This window comes from Musca autumnalis, unplaced genomic scaffold (assembly GCF_047663935.1).
Source record: "Musca autumnalis isolate F117 unplaced genomic scaffold, ASM4766393v1 scaffold_4, whole genome shotgun sequence".
NCBI classification, from domain to species: Eukaryota; Metazoa; Arthropoda; class Insecta; order Diptera; family Muscidae; genus Musca; species Musca autumnalis.
Window position 1 is genome coordinate 147,432,789 of NW_027411977.1, and position 16,976 is coordinate 147,449,764.

At 31.2% G+C, this 16,976-nt stretch overlaps 1 protein-coding gene across 16 annotated transcripts in view; it reads right to left on the reverse strand.

The window, feature by feature from the left end:
- Tet (Ten-Eleven Translocation (TET) family protein) overlaps positions 1-16,976 on the reverse strand; it is a 344,582-nt gene that overhangs the window by 44,176 nt on the left and 283,430 nt on the right. The window contains exon 1 of one of the 16 annotated variants that reach the window (XM_073985825.1): positions 14,472-14,490. The exons of the other annotated variants lie outside the window; for them this stretch is intronic. The gene's annotated coding sequence lies outside the window, so the exon portion shown is untranslated. Of the gene's footprint in view, positions 1-14,471; positions 14,491-16,976 lie in introns of those variants that run through there. 16 annotated transcript variants of the gene reach the window in all.

Here is a 16,976-nt window from a genome sequence, read left to right on the forward strand (position 1 = left end):
CCTAATGTGTCAATGAAACCGCTCATGGCGCAATTATAAGGTGGCGTAAAAGAGCAGCTGACCCAATCTGTCAAATTTATTGTTATTGGGAATTAATTGTATAAAATAAAAATTGTTGACAGTTTCCAGGAATTTCAAGCAAAATAGTCTTGTTGTACTACGTGACATTGTTAAAAAGACGTTAAAACCACTCTAGTGTGAACTTATGCTTGGTTTACTTTTTCGAAATCCACTCGATTTCAACTGTCAATTCCTTTGCGTATAGGTCAAATGGAAACTCATCTGAAATCCATTGGATTTAATTTGACGTTTAAACAATGGAATTGACACTTGGAATCGTAAAATGTAAACTTATTATTAGACTTTTTGATTGTAATTCTTAGACTGCGTTTACATTAGCATTCACATTATGATAATCGCTTTATGATAATTTATTTGACGTATAATTTCATATATTTTATGGAGAATAAATCAAGATACACAAGTCGATTATGATCTAATGTACATAAATGGCATTTTAATATTGGCCCCTAAGAAATTTTGAATTTGTTTTTCACATTTCTATAAATAATACATGTTTACAAAGTAAAATTAGATTTGCTATTTCTCTCTTTAGAAAACTCAATTACTTTCAAATATCATAAAGCAAACAAATTACCAACATTGTAGGAAAAAAAGTAGTTTTTATGACATTTACAATCTCACAAGAAATAAATTAAAAAGAAAGAAAAAAAAAAGAAGAAACAATACATGCACAAACACATAATGAATGAAATCAAAACAAAATGTGAACATTAAATAAAACATCCCATTTCATGCAGCTATGTTGGTTGTATCTATACGTCGTCCATTGTCATGTTAATGAGGCATTTCCTTTCAGCACCGTTGCCTTGTTACTCTCCGGTTCGTCGTATTGTCTGATGATGTTACGAATGAATACCACCATAGATAGATGAGAGTGATTCACCCGGATTCGTGGAAGAAAAACTGAAACTGAAATAATCTCAATACAAAATCACTATAATTAAATGTAATTATTTCAGGGTTTTTTGTTGTAGTTGCCCGGTCTTTTTATTCGCTGAACCAGTATTTTAGCAATATTTGCGCTTTTCTCGTTGTATTGTTACTGTGTTTTGCTTAATTTATGCATTAAATTAAACATTTGTCTTTAGAAAATAACTCAAGCAAATAATTTAAATCAATTGTTTCTGTTTTGTAGTTTTCCAAACCCACTCCCCCCAAATACAACTGCCCTGGAAAATATAATTAATTTTAATTATTTAAGAAAAATACTTTTTTGAGAATTAAATCTATTAAGAAAAATTTACTTGGAAACAGTTTGGGGGTAGTTAACTGTGGTTTATATCCTTCACCTCTTTTTGGGAAATAAAATTTTAAATATGTATTTTACTTTGGAGTTTTATTAATTCTTTTATTATCTGCAGTATTTTTGTATGTTTTATGGCTGTAATAAAAAATAAACTCACTTTCAACGGCACTGTCAGCGATCGTAAATACATAATTAAGCTGTGGGTAGTAAAAGTAGGTGTTATTTTGTGTCATATATTTGTTCTGGAGAATTGAAATAAAAGCAGATATTTATGTATTTTAGGTTAAACTTAATTCGTTATCTTTAATTTCAAATAAAATCCTTTTGATTTATCATTTGATTGATTATTTATGTAAATGCTGGTTTTAAGACATAACCATAATGAACTCTTTTTACTTCCGGTTCTCGTTGAAAAAATCCTGTTACAAATTTACGCCTAAATTATTTTTAAAACGTAATGGAACTACTGACACTGCGAACAATTTCCGATTGTGTATTATTTATATTGTTTTTATTCAATAAATAAATTGCTCACACTACTTCACTACTGTTTCCAATCGTTTCATATTAGTTTTCAAGTTGAGTGAACTACTGATGAACTCAAGTAGCCGTTTCGAAGTGTACGTGTGTGTGTTGTGACAGAGATTAGTATAATTAAATATGTATATATAATATGCGTTTATACATTCTTATGTAAATTAATACACATTACTGAAAATCCAATTGTACATTTTAAGGCGAATAATTTGTTTGATGTAAATGTCACTTAATATCCATCTAAATATCCCCATAATCAAATTTGGCATCACTTTTGAGACAAATTACAGGACAATGCAGATCACGTATTAATTTAAAAAAGTCTTCCAAAGATTACAATTAATTCAATTTCTGTGAAAGAAATATTCAAAGCATTGAATATGCGAATATTGAAATGTATTAGTAAATAATGATTGAATTTTTGACATTGCCCAGCCAAGCTGTCTTCTGTAAATGCCTGATTACACAATCAAAAGTAATCTATTAAATACACAATATTTTTAACATATTTTCTAATAACTCATATGTTTGTGTATATGTCTGAGTTGTGTTTTGCAACTAAATAAAAAAGAACAATTTATCAAATGTATATTTTTTCGTAATTAATTACAAGAAACCTTTAAATAAATTCCTCGTCGCCGCCATAGTTGTTGGCATCGTTTTACGTTTTGCTCTGCTGAACATAAAATGCACTTTTGTAAACAATTAGAAAATTAAACAAAACAACAAAAAAATAATAATAATAATCAACATAATAAACTAGAGGTTATCAACATGTAAACACAACTAATTGCCACAGCCGTTTTTTGTTTTGTTTTCAAAATGTTATAAAAAAGTATACATACTTATTTTCATTAATGAAAACAGCGGTTTGTTGTTGCAGTTGTTAATTAAGACAAGCGAAAAATAAAGAAAGACAAATAGATAGATAAAGTCTAGAGATTAGAGTTCTATCTATTTTGTTATGTGTAAATTAAAATATATAATTTTTGTTGTGTTGTAATATGTCCATATTTACATTAGGCGATTTTCCTTGCGGCAATTGTCAATTTGTAGGAGAGAGAGGTGAGGCATATGGTAACCCTTTGCCTCTAAACACCCCCTCTCACCGACAAACTGACAATTGCCGCAAGGAAAATCGCCTAATGTAAATATGGACTATCATAACGACATGTAATAGAACTTCAATAGAAGACAACTTCTGAAAGAATATTTAAGTAAGATTGCAGCACGTTTAGATAAAGCTGGATTTAGCAAATTCAGTGGATTTAAGTTGTCATTTTTATTCAATATGTGTCAAATAAATCGAGATAATGCACTTAATCGTCATTTAAGTTGTCAATTCCATAGAATATCTGTCAAATAAATGACGTAATTTCCGAAAACATCTGTTTTAAATGCAAGTGTAAAATGCGTTTAAGTGTACAGGCGTTTTAATGAGAGTTTGTGGTGATTAAAGCCGTATTTACATCAAACGGATTTTAATAAAACACATAATTTTAGTTGCCAACTCCTTTGTAATGTAAACATACTATATGAAAGCATTTGTTTCTTTTTTCGAAATTTTCATTATTAATGTTTGTTTCTTTATTGTTCCGGATGTTTTATTAAAAACCTAATGCAGTGACTGTCAGTTATTTAAAGACTGATTAACTCAATTGTTATTTGCTTATGAATTCTATTTTGATTATATACTTGACACTTAAATTGATCACCATAAATATGTGTTACTTTTGGAATTTCAATGTGTCAAGATTTTTGGTAGTTTTCCGGAAATCAAATTTGATTGAATTAAAGTCATTTCCTGCCATTAAGACCAGTAATTTCACCATATGACCGGCATCTATCACCTCCACCACCCTAATGTGGGGCATAAAGTTGATTTTCGTCTCCCACGATTGAAATAGGAAGTACACAGAGCAGCTTTATTAAAAAATTAAACATACATTTGGTTAATGACGTGGTACGTGAGCATTGATGACCCTTACGTACTTTCTATATCATACAAAAGTATGTGAGTGTGCCTATGAATAATTTTATTTGTAATTCTTGATCTTCATTTGTAGATCTTATAGCTTACAAGGCAACAATAAAGTCTGCCAAGTAAAAAATCTATACAAAATCTTAACCTCCTCTCACTTATCACAGTAAGTGTAGTGTGTAACAAACACAAAAAGCCTGCAAGGTTTTCTGTTCTCTCATTCGTCTTATGTCGCTACGACGACGACGTTTGAATGTGTGAATGCAATAATTTACCCTGCATGTGTCAAATGGTTCAGATATCAAAATTAATTGACACTTTTTGAGTTTATGCTTGTTTTATGTTCGTATAAAACATACGTACAGATACTTAAGTATGCTCCGAGGAAACACATGTTTTGTTTTTGTGTAATGTATTTTTTCTTTAGTTCTCTTTTATTGTTAATGCTATATTTATGTTGGTGTTATTGTATTTTTTGCATTGCAATTAAATTTGAAAGTAAAAATGCTGCTTTAATTCAACGCATGAGTTTATCCTATTCGACAAACGACGAACATTGAAGTAAAAATGTCTCTATTTTTTGTTTCGGTTCCTCGTTTGATTCATTAGATTCGCTGCATCCAAAAGATGTTGTGCACGTTTGATGTTATGTTTATCGTTTCATCCTTCTCAGCGTTTTTTTTTTTCAAACTCGTGCACTTTGAACAAAAAATGAGTTTGTGCTAAAGTGGATGTCTGTTTGTCTGCTACAAATATATATGCATATGTTTGTCTGATTTTTATGTTACTTGACACAAGCTGCGTGTTAACCACTTGATTTTTTTTTTTTTTGGAAATAAATAAAATAATCAATAATATGAAAAATATAAAACAGTAATGTATTTTTTATAAGTAAATCACGAAAATATATGTATTGTTAAAATGCAAACGCATAATTTAAGTTGTCAATTCCTATTTGTCAAATAAATGATGTTTGGGGAAACCATGTGTTTTAGTTGGTAGTGTAAATTACATTTTACTTTTTGCTTCTTGAAAGTTGGAAACAAAATGAATTATTTCTAGATACCTTTAACATACATAATAATATTTTGACATTTCGTGGCACTTTGTAAATAGAGATGCAAGTTTTTGTGCAAATGTATCATAATTTGTGTCTGGCTACTTGCTAGTAAAAATTTCTCCATCAAAGACTTGAAAGTTCTCAATGAAGAACTGTAAACAAAGTGATTTAACAGATAACATTCTTTAGCAATTTGTACAGATTGTTGCAAACTTTTGTGTAACCAGACAGACCTGTTGTCAGCTATCGTTATTATGTTTCGGTACAGGATATAAAATCCAGTCACGAGATGATATACACCAATATGTACACTGTATAGCAAATTATGGTAGTAATGTAAACATAGCCTTATGGCCCCGGCACATACGGTACGTTGTTCGTCACGTTACAACAACCATATGAAAACTTCAAGAACAAACTTGGCATCACTTACATCTTTTTCATGTGGTTGTTGTTTCTAACCCGTGACGCAACGCCAGGGATTGAAAATTAAAAATTTCCAAAAGTACCATGATGAAATTATAAGGTGGCGTAAAACGGCCAGCTGATTGGTTTCAATCTGTCAAATATTTTGTTATTGTGAATAAATTGTATGAAAACGTAAACAAACATTTTGACATATTGAAGAATTTTCGGCCAAAATAGAGTTGTTGTTGTGCTACTGACGTGACCTGTTAAATAGATCTTGAAAAGTACTAAAATGGTACTTTTTTCATTGAAAAGGTACTTTTTAATCATTTCTTTAAGGAAAAAATAAAAACATTTTGTTCAGTTAAAAAAAAACTACAACATAGGCTTATATCTATGAAATCTGAAGAATGTTGCAGAATGGTCTATATTTTTATACCATAATGGAGGGTATAATTAACTTTGTCATTCCGTTTGTAACCCATCGAAATATTCGTTGGAGACCCTATAAAGTATATAACCAGGTCCATCCGTCTGTTAAATTCAAGATACAGCTCTCAATATTTAATATGGAGCTTTTTTACAGAAACTTCAATTACTCCTAGGAAGTTTGGTATTGAAAATGGGCTCTATCGGTTCACGTTTTGATATAGCTCCCATATAACGGTACCTCCCGATTATCGGTATTTTGAAGGTTTGAGCCACATTATTATACTAAAATTATTGAAATTTGGTATTTAGTCTTCGTTGCGTCTTCGTCCCCCAGAAATTTGTCAGTGCGGGTCCACATTCTGATATAGCCCCCCATAGAACGGTATTTTAAAAGTTTTAGCCTCATTATCTATCTCATCGAAATTACTGAAATTAGATGCTTTGTATTCGGTATGCGTATAAAATATTCCTATGGAGAATGTGGGTATAAATGCACGTTTTAAATAGCCTAGAACTGACAAACTATCGATGTTTTGTTTTGTTTTTCGTCAGTAATCAAAACAATAGTCAGACTATCGATAGTTTGCCAACTAATATACCCCATAAACGAGGAATTGCAGGTTCTCATGTACTTCGATACCGGCCGATGTGAAGTTCTTTAAATAATTAGTCTACCGTAGTGACTGTAACTTGATATTACGGATTCTCAAAAGGTGGAAAAGCTCCAAGAAGAATATAATCAATATCGTTTCATATTTTGGTATATTCCCAACATGAAGGTACATACATCCAGATTTTTTAAATTTCTAGAAATTTTAATCTTGAATTTTGCATTTTTAGTTCCACATATGTAAATTTTTTCTAGACCAGATATGTGAAATGGTACTGAATTGGCCGCGGGGGTACTTCGGTACTTTTTGTAGTGAAATGGTACTGAAAAAAGTACTATTGTACTGAATTTTCCATCCCTGCGCAACGCACAACGTACCGTATGTGCCGGGGCCATTAGGCCGTAGTTGCACAAAACTACTTTAATGAAAGATTATTTCCATCAAATATCTATCAAATCAATAACGTATTTGACTAAAACATTATATTATGTGGCAGTGTAAATAAGCGGTCAGACTCTATATTAATTTATTTCATGATTTACAAAGTACGTTTACATATAACTGCATTTAGTTAATGCAGTGGGTTTCAACTGTCAAATCCAGTGCTTAAACGGCATTTCCATTAGAGCTTTTTGCCGGGTTGACCTATTTGTGAGGATTTATTTGACGTTTACGCTATGGAATTGACATTTGAAACCCAAACTGATAATGCGCTAAATCCGGCTAATGTGGTCATATCTAAATGACCTATTACATCAACCATTTACATATAAGTGTTTTATCGAAATAAAATTCATGAAGAAAGCATTTAGAATAGAATGTTTTGTTCAACTCCCAACAATAACTGAAATCTAATTTTTGGTGTGTCTTTTTACTTACTAAATGATGCTTAAACTATTTTTTCAGCATCTTTTCCTTTATACAACTGTCAAAATTTGAAACATTTATAATAATTATTACAAATTATCGAGTACGCAGACACACTTTTTGTTGTACAATATATTTTCCTCCAAATTTATTTGGCAATATTGAAAGTCACAAGAAAAAAAATGAAAACTATTTAGTTAACATTTAACATTATGCAAATTATTATTTCAGTTTCTGTTTGTTGTTATTATTGTTATTAGTATTTGCATAGGGAATTCATGGCAACAGAAATAAAACAACAATGAGAAAATTCAAGCGTCACAATATCAGATAGTTGTCGTACCAAGTATTTTATAAATACCAAGTTATTCAATGAATATTTTTAATGCAAAATGGTTATGGCATGGGGAAAGGATTGCCAAATATTTTTAAATATCAAAACACACCAGTGATTTTTATGGCAAAATCGGTTCCAGAGGAAAGTTAAACATTACATTTCAACATAAGTACATATGTATTATATTATGTCATGTTCATATAAATCTTAATAATTTTGTTGAGTTTGTTGGCAACTCTATTTTTTTCATAACCCCATGCATTTTTCTAGAGCCACTTTACAATCATTATTTCTTTTGGTATTTTTTGCAGTTTGTTTTTATCAATTTGACATATTGACGTTAAGTTAAAAAGTGCATTACGTTAAACAAAATACATATAATGCATTAAAGACAAAGAAACTTAAAACAAAAACTACATCAACTAAAACAACTTGAGTGGCAAGTATTTTACATAAAGTGGTGGTTAAAGTTGGGAAGCGACAATAAACACAGAGATTAAAATAGAATGTCCAGTTTGCGGGTAAATTTAAATATTGCTTTAAAATTATTATTTTATATTGTTCACATGACGGAACGTTTAATATTTATCTTTTTATTAATATAATTATGTATTTTAAAAGCCTTCAAATGTTCAAGTGATAAAGAGTCTCCCTTCTTGTATTAGACAATAAAAGAAAATTGCCAGGAACAAATTAAATGTCATTGAAAGAAATTCAATATTTATGTTTGCACAATTTCACATCGTAAACCTATAAAATGGTACTCGATTACATACAGTAAAACAGAATAAGAAAAGGAAATATATGTAGGTAGGTAGAGGAAACGGTAATAGCAGAGGAAAAAAATAATAACCGAATGCCACTAACTCACACACACACACACTACAATACACAAGCGGCACACACAAAATAAATGTTAAAAAGGAAATCCTTGAAAGTAATAAATTTAAAATAATTACCCATTATACCTTACGGCTATGGCCTATGGAATAAATACACTACACTATATACGTAAGTATGGAAAATGAAAAATGCTCAGATACATAGTACATATACACATCTCCTAAGGATGTGCAGGCTTGGTAAACTTTAGGTACATTTACAAGAGTGATATATTTTACAGAAATGAAATGTTGCCAACATTGTAAATTACTTATTATAATGATTTTTCTTGGAAATTGTGGAGAGTTCACATGTACATATAGGTATATGCGTTCCGTTCATAAGCGCTCGGCACAATCGGCCCAGTCGTGAAAGGATTTAAGTTTGTATGGTAAATCTGGTCAGATTTGACCGGATTAAGCAAATAAATCCTCATGAAGGAGGTTATAGTACGGTTACATTAGTTTTTTGCGGGTTTAACCCACTTCATGAGGGTTTATTTGACGTTTGTGATATGGAATTGACATTTGAAACCCAAACCCACTGGGTTAATCCGGTTAAGTGTAACCGGGGCAAAACGCTCCAATGCAAACGAGGTATAATGCGTTAAATAACAACTACACGAAAACTTCAATAGAAAACTTGGCATCACTTAACATTTTTACATAAGGTCTTTAAAAGTGTTTTATTGATCCACACATAGTCTGTCTTTAGACACACAAATTTCTCGGGAAAGTAAATTGAGTTTTTGGGAGAGAGCGGAGAGGAAAGAGCTCCTCAATACTCTTTCCTACCCCCTATTGCCTAAAAACTGAATTTACTTTCCTGTGTGTCTAAACACGGACATATGTAAAATAAAAGTGAATAATAATAAAACTAACAGCCCAATCATGAATATTCTTGCGGAATACAACTCTCGCGGAATAGATTTTTCTCGAGAGAACATTCCTCCAATCATGAAAAATGTGAGAAAAATAAAAATAATTTGGCAGCACTGAAGGGTCTTTTTCATACCTCGTGTGCCCTAATTGTTGTGAAAACAAAGAAAAAATTTTAAAATTTTATACATCAAAGACATTCAGAAGAAGTTACTAATTATGAAAAACATCAGATGTGATTGGAAATTTCTAAGAAGACAGTGCAATTGACTCCATTGTGCTATGGAACTATCATGAATGTGTTAGAAACGAGTGTTTTTAATTAAATAATGGCAAAAATTGAAAAAATACGAATTCTGAAATAGAAATAATTGAAAATATGCTTTTATCCAGTGTTTTTTCAATAATTGTTGTGCAACAATTTTGTATGTCCAAACTTCTCTCATCCCATCGTTGATCGGTACAAAAATTGAAGAGTTTGCAAAGTGATGTTATTTTGTAAAATTTGTTAAATTTTTAATAAATTTCCAACCACAAGTAAAAGATTTTAGTATAAAATCTCAACAACAGTGTTTATTTTGCATGTTTTGTACAAAGTTTGTGGGAAATACTACGATTTTTTGTAAACTCCCTTCAGTTTTGCAAGGGAGATTTTTTGGGGGAAAACACATGTTTGAGAGCGTTCATGATACCTACTTTTTCTCCATCGGAATTTTTTTCCGTGCGGATTTTTTGTTTGTGATAGCAAAGAAGGGAAAAGAGAGAAATTCTTCACGGAATTTTCATTCAAGATTGGGCTGTAAATAAATCAATAAAATAAATTTTGTATCATACCCATTCTTATACATAAGATTGCAGCAATTTATATAACAACAAACCACAACGTGTACAGGAACAAGTAGTAAAGGCATGAAATAATGTAATGTACAAGAATTACGGTAATATTTTATTATAGCCTACATTAAAGAGAAAATTTTATGGACTATAGTGCTTTCGTTTTTCGTATTACCGCATATTGTTATAAATGAAAGTAAGCCTAAGTTAAACACTTTTAAGCGATTTTGTATATTAGGGTTATGACTTTTTGACATTTTTCGTCAAAAATGATTTCCTGTAGCAGGGATGAATGAACTTTTGCCTATTAATCACTATACTATCGTTTATTCAATTGAAATATAAAAAAAGTTCACGCACAAATCGATTTAAAAAAAAATAATTTTTTGAAAAAATATATGAAATGAAAAAATTTTTTTTTTCAAAAAACTATTTTTTGTTGCACCAATGAATAAATATGAGCCTACTAATAACTATAATAACATTTGCTTCATTCAAATTTTAAAAAAGTCGCAAAAAAGTCACTTTGAAAACATTTAAAATTTTTTGTTTTTTGTTAAAAAATTATATTTTTGAATAAAAGCGTTTACGACATTTTTACGATTCTCAGAATTAAAAAAAAAATAGTCAGAAATAAATTTTATGTAATTTTAATTATTTCATGTGGCTCTAAAGTTTATTTTCAATTATATATCTGTTTTCAGTGACTTCAAAAAATTGTCCATAATTTTGATAAATTCAAATTTTAAAATCATTTTGTGCGTGAGGTTTTTTCACCGAATCACCTCATAATTAAGATTTTATGTAATCTTATGGCAAAACTCATCACGCTATGATACAGGGATATGAGGTTGTAAAAAAGTCATAACCCTATTGTATATATGTTTTCAATGAATATGAAGATTCAAGCTCAATGAATATTACTAAAAATATATCTGTAATGTATTAAATGGTCTGTTCCCATACTTTTTAAAATGAAAAAAGTGGCAAAAGTAGTAGAACTTGTGAACGGCTCTCATATCAGTTCTATGGATTTTAAGTAAGGGAACGCTGTAAAAAGTGTAAAAAAGTAAAAATTGTTAAAACATGAAGATTCTTATTAATGCCTCGGCACATACGGTCTGTTAAGTGCCCCGTTACAACAACCACATGAAAACTTCAAGAACAAACTTGTCATCACTTCGCGTGACGCTACTCACAACGAACCGTATGTATTTGGGTCCTTACACGTAAAGGCCACGGCATATACGGTCCGTAGAGTGGCACGTTGGGACACGCGTCGTCCCTAAAAAGTTAAATAACGTTTAACTTTAACGCGACAGCCATATTGTTGTTTACACACATTGTTTATTTTACAACAATTTAATTTGTTTGCATTGTAGTTGTTACAAAAACAAAAGAAATTTTAACAACTTTTCAATCGATAAAAGATACAGCGTAGGCCTACAGATCTACTTTTTCAATTAATTGAACGCTTTTCTAGTACTAAGTACTAAAACTTAAAGATTCGTTCACGTAAAGGAACTGCAAGTTGCTTTTAATTAAATCTAATTAACAATATTGTCAAAAGTGAGTGAGTTTGAAGTTTTTAACAAAACATTCAACTTCATTTATAATGATTACATTTGATTTTATTTAATTAATATTTACTGCGATACAATATATTTCATGTGTATGTAAATACATGTATACATATATATTGGATATGTAATATCCCAGTAGGAAATTGAATCTGCGATGACCATTTCATGAACGAAAAATTTCAAAATTGTCTCTAAACAAGACAGTGTCACCAAATTTGTCACTCTTGCATGTGCGATGTGTGACATTCTGAACGAAAATGTCTTGCAATGTGCCTTGGTACAAGTTAATGTTCATTCTATCGCCATGAGGACAACTTCACTTACCTTGTCGCTCAACTTATCGTGCACTAGTTTTGCGACATTTGTGTGAAAATGTCGACGATGATCGCAATGGGCTGTCGTCGAGCCGCCTTCAATGGATTGTAGACAATTTTGAAGACACATAGCAGACAACTTCCAACTGGGATGCCTGTACATTATTACAACAACATCAATAAAATACACACATGCAAAAACTGTTCGATCGTTCATGTTTTTTTGCATTTAATTCAATTTCCATTCGGTTGGGTGGCAATTCTGTAATTGAGTTTATTTGTTTCAACAGTGCGCCGGCAGTAACGAAGCTGAAGAAGAAATACAAATGCACAATTTATGTGTCTTCCACAAATTTCGTTGTTGCCGTCTTTTTTCCGTATTTAGTGTTTACTTGTAAGCGTTTTCAAGAAATTTCATGTTATGGTTTAAAAATCAAAAATAAAAACACTTGGGAAAACGATTTTGTAACTACTCACAAAAATTGCCGTTACATAAGCATATAAAGAAATGTTTATATTTATAAAAAATCTGGCTTAAAGAAATTTTTGCATTTGAAATCAATGAATTTTGTACACGTGCTGTAATATTTTCTAATACATTTTTTTTCAATTTCTGAATAACTTGTTCCACAACTTACTTTAGTTTTTACTTCCTTGTTAAGAGAAAATCATGAAAATTAATGTGCTAATATTAGGGTGTATTGAAAGTTATTTTTCATTAAACATTTCAGTCATTATGGCTAAGAAGGAATTGGAATGTGGTTAAATTTAAAATTCTTTTGTGCACAAATAATACATTTTCTTATTTCATATTAAAATTGTTTAAAAATTGATATTTATTAAATTCACAGCCGCACAACTTTACCCTACAAATATATGTATGTACATACTATGTACCTTCATATAATAACATCCTGCATTACTGCCTGCGTTTGTGCCTTAATTGTATGTCCGTCCTTTTTATTTCCCTCCATTGCGATGTTCATGTTCTTTTATTTCCTCCTCTTTTTCTCTTGTTTCTTACACAAACGAAAATAAATATTGACACGGCAAATTAAAGTCATTGCAAGAAAATGTCATTTATTTAAGCGTATTGGTTTAAGTTCTTATTCCTCTTCTTCATCGTCTTTCGTTTTCTTCCTTTCCATTTTCCACTGATAAAACTTCGTTACTGGCTTTAAACCCAAAGAAATGTTGTCACTAGAAAAGTCTCCGTTCGCTGTTGATTTCAATAAAATAAATTTTAAGAGGATTAGAATTGTTATGCATGAATTGATTAGAATTTATTGGCTTTCGCTGGGGATAAGAAGATTTGAAAATCTAGATGGAATAATATTTAAATGACCCTTATAGTCTTTGATTAAAATTTATTACTTTCATTATTGCTGGCTAATTAAACTAAAATGACAAAAAGAAAACAACTAAAGGCAAATGTAATCCAAATGAGGGGTAATAATTAGACACTAAGATTTTTGGGACAAGTAAAATTGTTCTCAGTAAACAGAAAAACAGGACCATAAGTCTTTTGATTTTTATAATAAAGTCGAATATAGTTTGTCCCAAAAATTATTGATTTGCAAATTTCTCACATTGCAGTTAAAAATTCAATTGACATTAAAGAATGTCAGTACCGAAATTTATTCCCACACTTTTGTACTAACCACAATTTGTTTGGTGTACAGTGGAAGATGGTATGGTGGTATTTTCTCTCTGCTATAATGAATGTAAATACATCTAAAATTATATTTACATTCACAATGTAGATATAAATCTAAAAGAAGTAAGGACCAAGAGTTCAGCACCGAAGGTAGATGAAAGCAATAAAAAAAGAAACGAATAAATAAAATAAAACGTTTTCGTTGTTTCCCATAAAATATTAATACGATATAAAGCAAAAGAAAAAAAACTACTTTGAATTTTCATATACATACCTATATAGTTGAAGAGAAAAAACAAAGTGCAAAGTATTTTGGAATATCTTTAAAATAAATCTTTGTAATTTTTAGCACACAGGTGCTGTTAAAACTGCTATATTTGTACGCTAAACATTAACAATTTAAGCAAATGATTGTTGTTGTTAAGTGTTTGTTTTTTGTTTTATTTTGTGAACAGGTGGCGATAAGTACCAGTGGCAACGGTAGCTAGCAATTAAGAAACAAGTGAAACCTCCCCAAAGGTTAAAGTGTTGTGGGATTTGTTTTGGTAGAAAAAATATCCCCTTTTGAAAGTTTATTTTTATGGTGGATATTTTGCTTATGTAAATTTGCATATATAAACAAAAATATATATTTTTTAATGCTTACAATTTTATTTGTGATTTGCATTGATTTTCATATTATTATATTTTTATTTATTTTTATATTTTGTAATATTCATTAAGTTTCACCATGAATGGTATATAGAACTTACTTACTTACTTACTTAGCTGGCCCATTACAGAACATTTGTTCTATAGGCCGAACTAAGAAGAGATCTCCATTCCTCTCTATTTGTTGCTTTGCACACTGGAATACCGCGCCTTGTCATCTCATCATCCACTTGTTTGCGCCATCTATTCCTTGGCCTGCCAATTCTGCGTGCACCGCCATGTGGCATGTATTCATACGCCTTTTTAGCGGGTTCATCATCGCTCATTCTTTTGATATGGCCTAGCCAACGCAATCGCTGCATCTCGATACGTTTAACAATATTCATGTCGTTGTATAGCAGATACAGCTCGTGGTTCATGCGACGTCGATATTCACCGTCAACGCAGATTGGTCCATAGATCTTTCGAAGAATTTTTCTCTCAAACACACCAAGCACTGCCATGTCTGCTTGCGCAAGTACCCAGGCTTCGGAGCCATACATCAGCACGGGTAGTATCAGTGTTTTGTAGAGCGTTATTTTTGTTTGACGAGATGTGGCTATGGTATATAGAAACAGCCAAATTTATTATGATTCGAAATCATCTGATTATTAAGTATGTATACGTAAACAACTATGCGCTGACTGTTATTTGAAATCAACTCAAAATGAGTGTGAACACCTATTTCAGGATTTCGTGAAATCGAGTGAATTCCGAAGCGTAAGTGTAAATATGCTAAAACTTACTTTCTACGTCCCAATTTACATTAGGCGAGTTTACTTGCGGCAATTGTCAGTTTGTAGGTGAGAGAGGGTGCTGAGAGGCAAAGGGTTACCATATGCCTCACCTCTCTCCTACAAAATGACAATTGCCGCAAGTAAACTCGCCCAATGTAAATTGGGGCTATCTACGACAAGTATTTTGGGTAAATAGTCCATATTTATATTAGACAATTTTCCTTGCGGCAATTGTCAGTTTTATGGTGAGAGAGGTGAGGTATATGGTAACCCTTTGCTTCCCAACACCCAAACACAAAATGACAATTGCCGCAAGGAAAATTGCCAAATGTAAATTGGGGCATACTTGTTTTATTTGACCGATGTTCCATGGATTTGATAACGTAAATGACGCATTTTTATAGAACCTGTTAAATGTAAATTGGGCTTTATACACTCTTTATGTCTTTGGAAGAAATGATGTCGCCGCTTGCAGGGATCTACAAACTGGCTTGCATGTAGGAATCTCTAAACAAATGCTATAAAATGTAAGGAACGGAGTGAATTTTTCACAACAACGTGAGGATTGCAACGAAACATGCAGTTAAACACGACTCCACAATGCACGACTACCAAAGTTTCTGCTGGGTTTTAAACGACCATCAGCTGATATTTCCTGACATGTAAATGTGCTTTAAGCCAGCGATATTATGGCTATATCACACCATATGCTTTTTCACATGTATGACATCAGCTGGTCTGTATATTAGTATACCCAAAATGACAACATACATGTGAAAAAACATATGTTGTGATTTAGCCATTAGTAATTAAATAACTTTAAACATTAAATAGTGAAGATGTGGACTGTTACTAAACATAAAACAACGTTCAGAATGAACAAGAATTTCTTGGCAGTTAAGGCCTGGGTACATAAGCTAGCTCGCCTGGTTGCCTTGCTTACCTACTTCATTTCTGACATAACATAAAATAAAAGAATAAAGAAGGCCGAGCCAATTTAGAACTAGGTCGCCCTTTTCTTCGTTATTCTTTTATTTTTATTATGTCAGAAATGAAGCAGGAAAGCAAGGCAAGCAGGCGAGGCAGCTTATGTACCCAGGCCTTTAGTTCTCTTTCCAGATTTACAATGGCAAGAAGATAAGATTTTAGGCAATCATTTATTAACATTGAATTGTATTGAAGTTTTTTATGAGACTTTATAATTTGTTTAAAATAACCAAAATTACTCATTTTAGCAAGAATTTGACCTAAAAAAATACACATTGACACATTTGCCGGAAATGATTATAATCAAGTAACCGTTAATTTTTCATTTTTTGTGTGTACTAACTTTATTTATTGTTTTTGGAATACCTTCTTGTGAACCTTACATATTTTACCACTGTTTTTAAGCAGGAATATTTCCTTTGTTTTATACGAATGTACGTTCAACCACCATCAACGAATAAAAAAAATAACGTTACGACCCATATCAGCATATTGGCGAAATGCAGCAGCAGTAGTAAAAAAACTTTATTTACTTCACTGGTGTTTGATTATGCGCAAAATTTGCATACAAAAGAAATTATTTTGAAAAAAAAAAAAACAACAACAACACTGAATATATGAGGAAATGGGTAAATGCATGTTACGCCACTGTGGTAAGGAGTAAGTCTGTGCATAATTTAGTTTATGCATTTCCAATGCTAATTAAAAACAAAAAAAGAAAACTTTGAAGGTATGTTCTGTAACTCTTCTTCATTTACATTATAGATGAAATGTACTCCCAAGTTAAAAATTAGAGAATTTTTAAAAAGTCATACAGTAGGTTTACATATAGCTGGATTAAGTTAGTCCGG